The sequence below is a fragment of the Podarcis vaucheri genome, assembly GCF_965113315.1.
Source record: "Podarcis vaucheri genome assembly, chromosome: 11".
NCBI lineage: Eukaryota > Metazoa > Chordata > Lepidosauria > Squamata > Lacertidae > Podarcis > Podarcis vaucheri.
Genome location: NC_138749.1, coordinates 48209428 through 48223375, shown reverse-complemented (window position 1 = coordinate 48223375; position 13948 = coordinate 48209428). Strand labels below are relative to the sequence as shown.

Below are 13948 nucleotides of genomic sequence, written 5' to 3'. Positions count from 1 at the left end.
TTGCTCCCCCCGCCTGCCTGTCCCGGAGGGCTTTTGAAGGCAGGCGGGGGGGGGAGCAAAGACTTTCACCCCCCTCCCGCCTTCAGAAGAGGTCCAGGACCTCTTCTGAAGGCTGGCAGGGGGCAAAAGTCTTTGTCCCCCCTGCCTGCCTTCCCAGGGGCTTTTAAATCGCCCCGGACAGCAGAGAAGTCCTCCGCTGTCCCGGGGCGATTTTAAAATGCTGCCCGCCAGCATTTTAAGATCGCCCGGACAGCGGAGAAGTCCTCCGCTGTCCCGGGGTTTTTTAAAATGCTGGGGGTGGGAAGAAAAGCCCTTGTCCCCCCCCCCAGCCTTCAGAAGAGGTCCGGGGACAGACTGTCCCCGGACCTGGTCTGAAGGCGGTTTCCCTAGGAACGCATTAATTGATTTTCAATGCATTCCTATGGGAAACCGTGCATCGCAAGACGAAAAACTCACAAGACGAAGAGACTTGCGGAACGAATTAATTTCGTCTTGCGAGGCACCACTGTACCTTTCTTTTAAATGAGAACCAGTGAAGGCGGTGAAGGTACTGTGTGAGTGTCAGGAAGCGGTTGGAGGATGGATGGTGGCTAACAGATTGAGGTTGAATTCTGACAAGACAGAAGTACTGTTTGGGGGGGATAGGAGGCAGGCTGGTGTGGAGGACTCCCTGGTCCTGAATGGGATAACTGTGCCCCTGAAGGACCAGGTGCGCAGCCTGGGAGTCATTTTGGACTCACAGCTGTCCATGGAGGTGCAGGTTAATTCTGTGTCCAGTGCAGCTGTTTGCCAGCTCCATCTGGTATGCAGGCTGAGACCCTACCTGCCCACAGACTGTCTCACTAGAGTAGTGCATGCTCTAGTAGTTATCTCCCACCTGGACTACTGCAATGTGCTCTACATGGGACTCGGAAACTACAACTAATCCAGAATGTGGCAGCAAGACTGGTGAGTGGGAGTGGCCGGCGAGATCATATAACACTGGTCCTGAAAGACATAAATTGGCTCCCAGTACGTTTCCAATCACAATTCAAAGTGTTGGTGCTGACCTTTCAAGCCCTAAAGGGCCTTGACCCAGTATACCTGAAGGAGTGTCTCCACCCCTTCTGAGGTCCAGCTCCGAGGGCCTTCTGGTGGTTCCCTCACTGCAAAAGTGAGGTTATAGGGAACCAGGCAGAGCGCCTTCTTGGTAGTGGCGCCTGCCCTGTGGAACACCCTCCCATCAGATGACAAGGAAATAAACAACTGACTTTTAGAAGACATCTGAAGGCAGCCCTGTTTAGGGAAGTTTTTAATGTTTGATTCAATTTTTAATATTCTGCTGGGAGCTGCCCAGAGTGGCTGGGGAATAAATATCTGTTTCCTATTCTACATATGCAATCTGCACAACTTTCCTTGTAATTATCAGGGTCTGTGAATTTTGGTTGGTCTTTGTTTGCCATCAATGCTGCCTGCTTTCCAAGGGGAAAGGTGAGGCCTTGACTCTGACATATCACTGAAACTGTGACATATCACTGACCCAAGCCCCTTCAAAGCCTAGCACAACTGAGGCAGTAAGGCCCATCCTTCTCCAGAGATTTGGGTGGTTTCCTGTTGTGTTGAACCTCAGAAAGGTTCTGAAAATAAAATAGCAAAGCATCTCATAGTTTCCCAAGCCTTTTTGAAGTCCAGGCAAGATCAAGGAAAGGCCCCACCCTTCTGCTGGCTTTGGGAAAGGGTTGGGGCTCTTGCAAGACTAAAAGATGTGAATTGGCAGGCATATTTGTGGCTCTACGATAAAAGTGCTTTTGCTGATAGTGCTGGGGAGTATTTGCATTTTTTGAACAGTCAGTACATTCTATCTTACACCGGGAAATATGGTATTTCCTTCAGATAAAACATTTGTTGGTGGAATGTACTGTAGATGCAAGACAAGTATGTATACCCTACTGGATATATCTTTATTATATCATTAACAAGACTGGACAGAACTAAGTTCCTGCTACCTGTTTTAATTACTTGATGGTTTGCCATGACAAGTCTGAAATATTTCAATCATTTCTATTTTGGGTTTTAATATTATTTTCGAGTACTGCATGTACCTTGCTGTGCAATTCATGTGATTTTTTTTAGATAGCGTAAGCATGTCACTCCATTGTGCACTATTAAACTGTATAATTGCATTTAGGGCAGCATCAATATGTTGGGCAGAATTTAAGTGTGTGTATGTGTGTATACACACACACACTTAACACACACACCCTGGACCTCTAAAAATAGCATCCTACTGTTGCTAAATTATAATGTAATGGTTAAAGCAGGGGTAGACAACCTGAGGCCCATGGGCCGGATGCGGCCCAATCGCCTTCTCAATCCGGCCCACAGACGGTCCGGGAATCAGTGTGTTTTTACATGAGTAGAATGTGTCCTTTTATTTAAAATGCATCTCTGGCTTATTTGTGGGGCATAGGAATTCGTTCATCCCCCCCCCCCCGAATATAGTCCGGCCCACCACACGGTCTGAGGGATGGTGGACCGGTCCACGGCTGGAAAAGATTGCTGACCGCTGGGTTAAAAAGCATAGCTGTGGCACCTTCATAGTGACCACATGGAGATGCCATAAGTCATGTTCATTAAATAATTCACACTATTTTTTGTCAAACCTGTATCTTGTTTTCTTCCAAGAAGCTCAGTATGTTGTTTAATAATAATACATAACCCTAAGACTAAGAAATAATCCTTAAGCTCACATTCAGCATTATGGTCACTTTCAGCAAGCCAGGGAATCAACTGGTGGTGGGACAAGTTAGGATTCTGCCCCCACCCTGACCGCCTCACAATTTTGGTAAGACATAGATGTGTTGCATAGACATACACCAGCTCCCCAGCAGGTGGATGATCATTGATGTTTATTGGAAGAGAAAGGGGGAAGGGGAAGGTGGCAGGGATGCCAGCATGGTGTAAACTCACCAGCAGAGCCAACCTGGTTCTCCTAATGCTGTTTGCATTGCACCAACCACCCTACCACTTTGCTTGTCTTCCTGCTTGCAAGCAACAGCAACCCACCTTCCAGGATGCTAAGGTAGCAGTTCTGCCCCATCTAGGAAGCTGCTTCTGTAGGAATTTTGTTGTTCAAAATCAGGAGTAATGGTTGAAGGTGGTATCCAACTAAACAGTTCTGCTAGCGCAAGCACTTTTGGCTGCACAACAAAACTTTCCCTCCCTCTCCCCTCCCTGTTCATCTCCACATCAATCTGCTTCAGAGGTTGGGGGAACCCTCAGAACCTATTTAGGAAGCATGAGGGAGAGGAGAGTTTGTCACAAGCAGAACTGTTTAGCTGGGCACTGCCCTGTGTGAGCACATAAAACCTGCTGTGCAGAAATGTAGTGTGGAACTTGCATCAAAAACATTGCATTGCAGTGCATGGAACAGATGACCCTCAGCATTCCTTCCAACTCTATGAGTATGGGATTCTATCACCATAGAGTTCAGGAGTGAGAAAGGCCAACACCCCCCACTTGACTGTGGCTTTATCCAGTTTGCTAAACTTAGTGTTTCCCAAACTTGGGTCTCCAGCTGTTTTTGGATTACAACTCCCACCCTCCCTAGCTAGCAGGAACAGTGTCAGGGGTGATGGGAACTATAGTCCACAAACAGCTGGAGATCCAAGTTTGCGAAACTTTGGTTTAGGGCTATAGTGACTTGTCAATTTGATTATGAAGGATTGTCATATTTGATTGGATTTGTACATCATGTAGCCCAGTACCCTATACTACAAAAAGCTTCCCTACAGCCAACAGCTACTGAACATTAGCCTGACAAGAGTGTGCTGCTAGCAGAATAACAAAATAAACACATCTAATATCAGTGATGAAACATGATACATATCAGTACTTCATGATTCAAGAAGTAATTCTGTATATAACTAAACTAGGTAACTCATGTAAGTGACTCATGCTGCATGCTAGACTGGAGGAAGGCAAGAAAGCCCCTCAGATTTGTCTTAAAAACTCTTGATTCCAAAACCAGTAATAATTCAGACCCTGAACATGAAGAAAACTCCATCCAAAGCAAGCACTAAACACTTTATACTCAAATTCAGACTCTTTCATTCAGATTAATTGGGAATAGTTATCTTCTTTGGCTCTGTGATGATGATAACAAATACAGATTAGATTACTTCTCAACTATAGGATCAAACATAGCCTGAAAGACCAAGGTCTTTGACTATACTCTTTAAGAATGACAGGAAGGTAGAAGTGTATAAAATGACAACTAACCTGCTGAACACATCCAATTTCTGTTCTAAATGGCATAAAGGTGTCATTTTGCTTCCTGACATTTGAGAATTCACTGCTGACTCCTTAATGTGTAGGACTTTTCACTCCAGTGGAAACATGAGCAGAAATACACCGAGTTCCTATGTAGATTACAAGTCATAGATTGAACTGGAATCTAAAAAGTAGCGCTTCACTGAGATATAGCTGCAATCCTGTACTCTCTGTTACACACACTATCTCACAGAAGTCAATAAGGAACTAGGCACCAGACTATAACCGAGATTTTCCACCAATATATTGTTACAAGTAATGACAACAGGAAATCTATTTCCAAGTCTCTTTTTAATTCTGAGACGTGCAAGCTGAATTCATGCATCATGTAAAGTCATTTTCCCATACGGGATACCTGGCTCAGAACAGAAAGATACTTGCTAGGCTTCATATTTCATAGAGAAATTGAAATGAAATGAATTTTGCAGTGGCACTTTACATCTGACATCATGCATGTGGTTATTTTTTTTTACTAATAAAGCCATCCATATCCAGTCCAGATCTCTTTATGAAAACTGCTACGCTGGGCTTTTATTCTTTAGAAACCTGAACACTCCTATTCTTAAGGATACCTGTCAACCACAGGCTGATTAGGTCCTTGTTGCTCACTTCAGAAACCCAGCAAGCAGAAAATGACATCAGGGCAACGGCGTCCCCCTCTCACCAGCTATCCTCATGCAAGCAAAACGCACAACAGGAAAAACCAATTATATCTGAGGGTTTTGCAGAAGTAACATTGGAAATTGTCAACAATGGTTATTTCTGAAGGCTCCCTCTTCGCTGCACACAAGAGTTCAGCAGAGAATGCTCGCATTTCCTGTGGAAACTAGTTTCGCTGCTGTTGCCGGTGACATGCCACCGATGCTTTTCCTTTATATGGTTTTTTTAAGGCAAAAAGCAAAATAAAACATGGCATTTTTGCAACGGCCACAATGAAATGTTTTCCCCGCTCACCACCTTGCGGACATTTTTTTTTAAATCACCACCAGGGAAGAAAGGGGTGTGTGAGAGAGAGTGAGTGAGAGAGAGAGAGATTTCAGCAAAGGCTGCAGGAACAGAGAAGCTCTTGCCCCCACATCATGGTGCCTTGGAGATGTCAAGAGTTTATAAAACGGAGGTGGGAAGAAGTGAGCACTTCCACCTCTCTCTCTGTGTGTGTTTTCTCTCCCTCCATTGATCTCTCTCTCTCCCTCTCTCTCCCTTAGTTCTTGATGTCATCCGATCCACGCGCATTCAAAAGCATCTCGAGACCCTTAGCGAGTGGATGACTGCGCGATGCTTGCGATTACAGACACAGTCACACCTCTCTCCGGAGTGTGTGTGTGTGTGTCAACTTCAATAAAATGGGGGGGGGGTGTTCCAGGTAAACCCCGCCCCATACCGTCGATCACGTGGCACTATTTGAATGGCAATGCCCATCAACTTTGGGTGGCCCTGGCCAATATTGTATTGGGGGCCCCCCAAAGGACCTTGCCCCCCTAGGAATCGGCTCTCTTATGCATCCCCCATCCTCTCTCTCTCTCTCTCGCTCTCTTCTGCACACTTCTCCATCCCTCGCTTCCTTGACGCGCGTGGGGTGTCAGTCCCGCGACGGGGATCCTCGTGTGCGCAAGGAGCTCGGCGGGGAGCAGGCGGCGGAACAAGCGCCAGAGAGGCGGCCAACACGAGGGACCTGCTGCTCTTGCAGCTTCTGGCTGGGACCTCGCCGGGTCCGAGAGCCCGTGGCTCCTCTCCCCGCGAGGGAGCAGCTCTCTCCCTCGGACCCCCGAAGGCGGAGGGAGTCCCGAGCCAGCCGGGCTCGCCTTCTGCGCCTCCAGCGGCTTGGAGAGGGGCGGGACCCTGGGCGCAAACTTGTGGCTCCCCTCCTCTCCAACCCTCCAGCTCTTCTCCCCTCGGGCGCAGGAGGAACTACTGGCACTCACCCACCCCCGTCCACGGCTCTCGGCTCTCCCTCCGCCGCCGCCTCCGGGGACTCCGGCTCGCTCCCTCTCCTCTCCCGCCTCGCCGCTGTCTGGCTCCGGCAGCGCGCGGGCTTGGCGGGACGCGAGCGCCGGCTTCTCCAGGCTGCTTGCGTCACAATGAAGCGGAGGCCGTCCCCCGTCCCCCCCTACGCGCCGGGAATTCGGGGGGCTGTGATCGTGGTGCGGGGGAGGGAGGGGGTTTCCACGTGACTTCAAAGGAAGGCCTTGAGCTGGGGGGGGGGACTAGGAAGAAGAAGGAGGAGGAGGAGGAGGAGGAGAGGAGCAGGCAAGGCGAGGTGGGGAAAGGTGGTCGGGATGGGAAGCGTTCCGCCGCGCTCGCCGCTGCGTCTGGAGCTGCCCCGCTCGGCCGGCGCTGGATGCTGAAATAGCCCCTAGCAGCCCCCTCCCCCGGCCGCCCCTCGCCGGCCACGCGCTCCCAGGCTCTCCTGCTCATTCGTCTGGCGCTCGCTTTTCTCCCCCCCCTCCCAGTCGCCTCCCCACCCCCCCCCCTCCGCGACACACGTTAGCTTTCTCTCTCTCTCTCTTTCGCGCAGTTCTTCTGCTGTTCTTTGGCACGCATTCCTTTGCTCTCCTTCTCCCGATTCTCTGCTTCACGCCCCCCCCCACGCCGTCATTTTCCTCTGGCAACACTTTCCGTGTTTGCCCATCCGACACACTTTCTCTCGTCGCCGCCGCTCTTCCCCATCCTCCCTTGTTCTGTTCACACTCCTGCATCTCCATCCCTCTTTTCCGCCACCCCCCTGCAATTTGGCTTTCTTCACCTTTGGGGTGACTTTTCTCCAACGCCCGTAGCCAGGATTTATGATATTTTGGGAGGGGGGCGGGGTTCAGGACAACTGCCTGTCATCATCCTCTGGCTGGCTCTGTCTAGCAGATTCGGAATGAAATGTCTCGACAACGGTTGTTTTAGACTCATAGGGTCGGAAGGTAAGATCCACTCATGGTTTGTAGTCTGCTTTTTGCCCATTCCTGGTTCAAGGCTTAAAAGGTACCCCAAACTTGGTACTCCAGTTGTTGTTGGATTACAACTCCCATCATCCCTAGCTAGCAGGGCCAGTGGTCAGGGATGATGGGACTTGTAGTCCCAAGAAAACAGCTGGAGACCCAAGTTTGGGAAACCCTGGTTATAGCAAAACTTAGAATCATATAGTCAGAAAGGACCATTAGGATCACCTAGTTCAGGGGTCTGCAACCTTTAAGACAAAAAGAGCCACTTGGACCCGTTTCCAAAGAAAAAACAACAACTGGGAGCCGCAAAACCATTGCGACATTTAAAACAAATATATCTCCGGAGCCACGATCTGACAGCGGGCGGGAAGGTGACGTCGGGATGGTGCGTGACTAACGCACGCACTGCCCCCATGCGACGTCACAGCCAGTACAGCGCCCGTCACAGTGAGGAGTGTCGGGGCGCACAATGCGCCTCCTCCCCTCGCTAGTATCCGCCCCGGAGCCGCAGCAAAGATGTAAAAGAGCCACATGCGGCTCCGGAGCTGCGGGTTGCAGACCCCTGACCTAGTTCAAGATCCTGCTATGCAGCAATATGCAGCCGTCCCAGACAAGGATCGAACCTGCAACCTTGGCATTATCAGCACATGCTCTAACAAATTGAACTATAGTACATATGAACTAGGGACACGGGTGGCACTGTGGGTTAAACCACTGAGCCTAGGACTTGCCGATCAGAAGGTCGGCAGTTCGAATCCCTGTGGCCGGGTGAGCTCCCGTTGCTCGGTCCCTGCTCCTGCCACCCAGCAGTTCGAAAGCACATCAAAGTGCAAGTAGATAAATAGGTACCACTCCGGCAGGAAGGTAAACGGCGTTTCCGTGCGGTGCTCTGGTTTGCCAGAAGCGGCTTAGTTATGCTGGCCACATGACCCGGAAGCCAATAAAGCGAGATGAGCGCCGCAACCCCAGAGTCAGCCATGACTGGACCTAATGGTCAGGGGTCCTTTACCTTTACCTTTACATATGAACTAGTAGCCCTAACTCAGGGGTGAAGCCATGCTGACTGAGGCCTATGGGAGCAGGAGCCCAACAACATACTTCCTTTTGACCCCAAGGGTTCAGGAAACCCTGTCAAAACCTTTCTACAATTTCTACTTTTAGTTAAGTATTTTTATTTATTTGCTTGCTTTTTTGGGGGGGGCAGCTGCCCCCCTGCCCCCTGGCTACTCTCATGTCTATGGCAATTTGTCATTTGATTTTTCTCTTTTTAACACCCTTTCTGTTGGTCCATCTGCTGCACACCCCTCCTTCCGTCATTAAGGAAGAGCTCCGCCATATTAAAATCTCAAGGAAGATGACATCTTTGTTGCTCGCCTTCGTTTGTGTTGTTCTAAGGACCTGTTGGGCTCTGAAATAAAGGAGGACCAATGAAGCTACAGCAGTGGAGGGGAGGGCGGGGAGGAAGAGGCAGCCCCTTAAAATGGGAGACATTCCCTTCAAACCTAATTAGCCAGTTTCAGCAGGATTGCCTGGGCTTTAATTAAGGACTTTGCCCTTTTCCGAGACTTGGCAGAAGTGTCCAAGGCTGGCCTCAGCCGGTAGGAACAGTCTGTTTTGGCCAATGTCCAAGTTACCCTTCTGGCTGAATGTGAAATGTTTGCACTGTTATGGTTCAGGATGCTTCCACATGTCGCTATCCTTCAAGAGCGGGTTCTCATCAGCTTCACAGTGGCCATGCACCTGCATGCGTCTTGTGTAGTAGCAGTGCTTGCTTACGTGCTGCACCCAGACTTTCCACCAGTTTGCCATGTTGCTTGCAGTATTTCCCTCCGTGACCTGCAATGAAAATACAGCTTCAGGATGTGCAAAAGAAAGCCTTATAATTTACCTTAAGTGCCTGTCTTAGCACTGCCTTGGAGCTTCCTCTTCCTTGCTTAATAGTCCACAAAGAGGATGGAGGGTTCTTCCATTCATTTCTGTACCTTCCCCTGGTTATTGTTCCACATTCTCCTAGAGAATTCTTGTATTTGCTAAGAATACTGTACAACGCCAGCCTGCAGTCTGTTGATGCCCCACAACATAGTGTGGAAAACCTTAACACATAACATAAACCACACAGCCCTGCTTATGAGTGTTTCTAGTTGGAATAGTAATCTAGTATCTAAAAAAAGCAAACATTTTTCTTTTCATCTGAAACAGTATAGCTGATCTGCAGCAACAAGTTATGATTTGAAAGCTCATGTGTCTGGGGGTGGGGAAATGAAGTTTAAAAATTCATCCAAGTTGCTACCACACCTTGGAATTCAGATACTAATGTTGTCATGACCCCTGAATCTAGCAATGATCTGGATCAGGGTCGTGCGCTCGTCCACCATCCCTCAGCCCATGTGGTGGGCTGGACTATATTTTTTGGGGGAGAAATGAATGAATTCCTATGCCCCACAAATAACCCAGAGATGCATTTTAAATAAAAGGACACATTCTACTCATGTAAAAACACACTGATTCCTGGAATGTCCGGGGTCCGGATTGAGAAGGCGATTGGGCCGCATCCAGCCTGCGGGTCTTAGGTTGCCTACCCATGATCTGGACACACAGTCAGAAGCTGCAGGGGCACCAAACAGGCAGAACATTGGTCCTGAGGCTGAGGAATTAGATGCCTCCCATTGCACACCACAGTCCGGTGGAGCTGGAAACATACTAGGACAGCAGCTGCGGAAGGAAGGAGTGCTTGTCTTCAGGCCAGGGGTTTGGCATGTTAAGGATCTGAAGTTCTTCACAAAGGGGTGGAGTTAGAAGTAGTCTGAGATAGAGGTCAGCTGAGGCTGATGGGAGTTGGAGTCCAATAACATTTGGAGGGTTGCAGGTTCCCCATCCCTACTGTAGACAACAGACCACAGCTTCTACACCTTCCAAGATTTAAGTCATTAGAGTGGACAGTCAACAAATGACACGAAGAGAGATGGGGCAGGCAGAGATATTGCAAGAGTCAAGAGGTTATAGCAGGGGTCAGCAAGCTTTTTCAGCCATGGGCCGGTCCACCGTCCCTCAGACCATGTGGTGGACCAGACTATAATTTTTGGGGGGTGGGTGGGAATGAACGAGTTCCTATGCCCCACAAATAACCCAGAGATGCATTTTAAATAAAAGCACACATTCCACTCATGTAAAAACACCAGGCAGGCCCCACAAATAACCCAGAGATGCATTTTAAATAAGAGGACACATTCTACTCATGTGAAAACATGCCAATTCCTGGATCGTTTGCAGGCCAGATTAAGAAGGCAAATGGGCCACATCTGGCCCCTGGGTCTTAATTTGCCTACCCCCTGGGTTATAGAAAAAAGAAGTTGGAAAGGAACAAATTAGTAGGCTCTTCCGTATGAACGTTTGCACCACCATAAAATGGTCTGTATTATTGCCACGTTTTATTTTTACCAGCAAATCTACTCTTTCATAAGCTATTGATAATATGATCCAATTAGTAATTAGTTATCATCATTCTGTTTTGTTATAGTAGGATTTCCCTTTCCAGGCTGGTTGGAGCTGAATATATTTTCCATATAAAGGAACTGACCCTTTGTAAATCTGACAGCCTTCCCTCATATCAAGGACAAAACTCCCATGAGGTTTTTAATGCAAATGAATTTTGGCCTTTTCAAAACTACACCTTCTCCATGTAGCAGGAGAGGAGAAGCTGATTCCACCGCCTCTTAATTTTTGAGAGCATAAAGGGTTAATTAAACTTTTGTGCAAAGCGATACATGTTTCCTTTGCCAGATCAGATCATAAATAAATGGAGTTTATTTCCAGCTGCAATTAATGAGTAGATGAGGATGATACTGCTTTGTTTGTTTCCAAATAAATATTGACTCTTTTGTTTATTTAGTACAGATTATCTAGTACATCACTAGTGACTGTTCTAATGAGGTCATTTAAGGTGAGCATGGACAGAATAAATATATGGAGAGAATGTCTATGCCCTCCCACCTTCTGCTCACCCCACTATAGTTAATGGCAAAACTTCCACTAACTCCAGTAGGTTCATTTTCAGCCATAAATTCCAGGATTGACAGAGCAGTTCTTCAGATCTAGTCAGTCTGTCATATGCACTGTCAAAGACAGCTTGTTCATTCAAGGTTCAGTTGTTGGAAGGAAAGATAAAATCTCTTGGGGCCTGGGGAGGCCCAGCCCAGGGATATGTCAATTACCATGGGGGGGGGGGGGACTAAGGCTAAATTGTTAATAAGGCCTGAGGAAGTTTGTGCAAACTTATTTCCCAGTTATTTATATGGGATGCTCAGATCTTGTAAGATTGGTGTGTGTGTGTGTGTGTGTGTGTGTGTGTGTGTGTGTGTGTGTGTAGCTAATGAAAACAGAGTTGGGGCCCAGGGGCTCAGAGCTGAAATGGGAAGAAAGTTGCTTGTATAAGAAACTCTGTGACTTGTAGTTGGGAGACAGAGGGGAGTGTACCATTGATTGCATCAAGAACTACAAGCCCCAGAGTTTCTAAAATTTGATTCAGCCTCCAAACTATCATTATTTTGCAGGAGAAACTCAAGTACATACCAAAATGTTAAAAGGTAAAGGGAAAGGGACCCCTGACCATTAGGTCCAGTCGTGACCGACTCTGGGGTTGCGGCGCTCATCTCGTTTTATTGGCCGAGGGAGCCGGCGTGCAGCTTCCGGGTCATGTGGCCAGCATGACAAAGCCGCTTCTGGCGAACCAGAGCAGTGCACAGAAACGCCGTTTACCTTCCCGTGGGAGTGGTACCTATTTATCTACTTGCACTTTGATGTGCTTTCAAACTGCTAGGTTGGCAGGAGCAGGGACCGAGCAATGGGAGTTCACCCCGTCGCAGGGATTCGAACTGCCAACCTTCTGATCAGCAAGTCCTAGGCGCTGTGGTTTAACCCACAGCACCACCCGTGTCCCCTGCCATTAGGTTTGTGCAATTCAAGTGGATTAAAGCACTCTGTTACCACTTAAACACACGCAGACACACACACAGTGGGCTTTTGTGGTTTGGAAAGTGATGCAGAAATACGTAGGAAAGTGTGGGATGAGCAAATGATTAATGGGAAGATGTGTAAACATCCCACAAGCAAATCAGAATCAATGCTGGAGGAATGCTTATCATATAACCTCCCCACAAGCAAATCAGAATGAATGCTCTGTGAAGACTTGACATAGTCTAACTGCCGTGTAAGCTTTGTGCAAACAAATCAGGATGGATGATGAATTAACAGATTGTCCTGAGGAGCCCAGGGCCTCTGACAGCAGGAGAGAGGCTCAATGAGCCCAGTCATCAGGGATACTGATATAACAGGTAGGTAGAGATTCAGGGCTGCTGCTGCTGCAGCTATAGGATGGTGGATAGGGTTGCCATATGTCCTCTTTATCCAGGACATGTTCTCTTATTCAGGGGTAAAATGTATGTCTGGGTGGGTTTTTTTGAATTTGCCAAAATGTCCGAGGTATGTGGGAGCGGGCTACTTTTTATGTTGCATATGTAGTACTAGATAACTAAGTGCAAAATACACAGTGGTACCTCGGGTTAAGTACTTGATTTGTTCTGGAGGTCCGTTCTTAACCTGAAACTGTTCTTAACCTGAAGCACCACTTTAGCTAATGGGGCCTCCTGCTGCTGCTGCGCCGCCGGAGCACGATTTCTGTTCTCATCCTGAAGCAAAGTTCTTAACCCGAGGTACTATTTCTGGGTTAGCGGAGTCTGTAACCTGAAGCATATGTAACCTGAAGCGTATGTAACCTGAGGTTCCACTGTGTACATACTGTGTGAGTTTTGCATTGCAGGAAAGGACCGGGTCCTTGTTTTTGTATATTTTGAAGGGAACTTGTAGAATGCACCCACTCCTGCAACCCCTTCCCCCCTGCTCCAGGCGCCGGCAAATGTTTTCTTTTTCTTTTTTTTGCTCTTCAAAATATGGCGGCCCTAACTGCAGAACATATGAGAACATAGAAGAACTGACACTCGTTTTTTAGGTCTGGGAAAAGTGTCCGAAAGTTATTTATCAGTGCATTCGTGCCTGATTTACATATATACATACATGCCATACTGCCCCTGTCTGGCTATTCAGAAGGTGTTTGCTTTCTTTTTGTTCCCTTTGTTTAAAGAACATTAATCTCTTCTCTTTTTCTCAAAGCATACGAGGGATGGAGAGGAATGGGGAATTGTTATGAGTTTGGTCTGTCCCAAGACATTATACTTGGGAACGTTGACAGAATTATGAATGAAAAATAAAGTCTTTATACAATTATTTATTTTTTAACACTAACCCTCCAGCCAAATTAGGAAGAGTCTACCAGTGAGGACAACATAGCCAAATCCATGGCATTTTTTCAGCCGGAAATTGCCGGAACTCAGTTCTGGCACCTCTCAGGTGGGAGCCATTGCCATTTTAAGAGAACAAGGGAGGCACTAGAGGTGAGTTCTGGCACCTCTTTTTCTAGAAAAATTGCACTGGTCCAATCCTTTTAACTTAGTGGAATTCCAAATAGCTTTATAAAAGTAGGTAGAAAAGTAGGTATGCAAACCTTGCAGTTGCCCGCATGTCATAATATGTAATAAGGTAAAGGGTAAAGGGACCCCTGACCATTAGGTCCAGTCGTGGCCGACTCTGGGGCTGTGGCGCTCATCTTGCTCTATAGGCCAAGGGAGCCGGCGTTTGTCCGCAGACAGCTTCCA

General features: G+C 47.7%; 1 protein-coding gene and 1 long non-coding RNA gene across 5 annotated transcripts in view; one reads left to right on the top strand and one right to left on the bottom strand.

The window, feature by feature from the left end:
• SNCAIP (synuclein alpha interacting protein) overlaps window positions 1–6653 on the bottom strand; it is a 123620-nt gene extending 116967 nt beyond the window's left edge. For 2 of the 4 annotated variants that reach the window (XM_082191560.1, XM_082191563.1), the window contains exon 1: window positions 6234–6653. The gene's annotated coding sequence lies outside the window, so the exon portion shown is untranslated. Of the gene's footprint in view, window positions 1–4260; window positions 4397–6233 lie in introns of those variants that run through there. The other 2 variants (XM_082191561.1, XM_082191562.1) reach the window with 2 other exon arrangements.
• A 128-nt stretch (window positions 6654–6781) lies between these two features.
• On the top strand, window positions 6782–11064 carry LOC309514518. The gene is made up of 2 exons (XR_014212037.1): window positions 6782–7220; window positions 10762–11064. It is a non-coding gene; the product is annotated as an uncharacterized lncRNA (long non-coding RNA).
• The last annotated feature ends 2884 nt before the right edge of the window (window positions 11065–13948 follow it).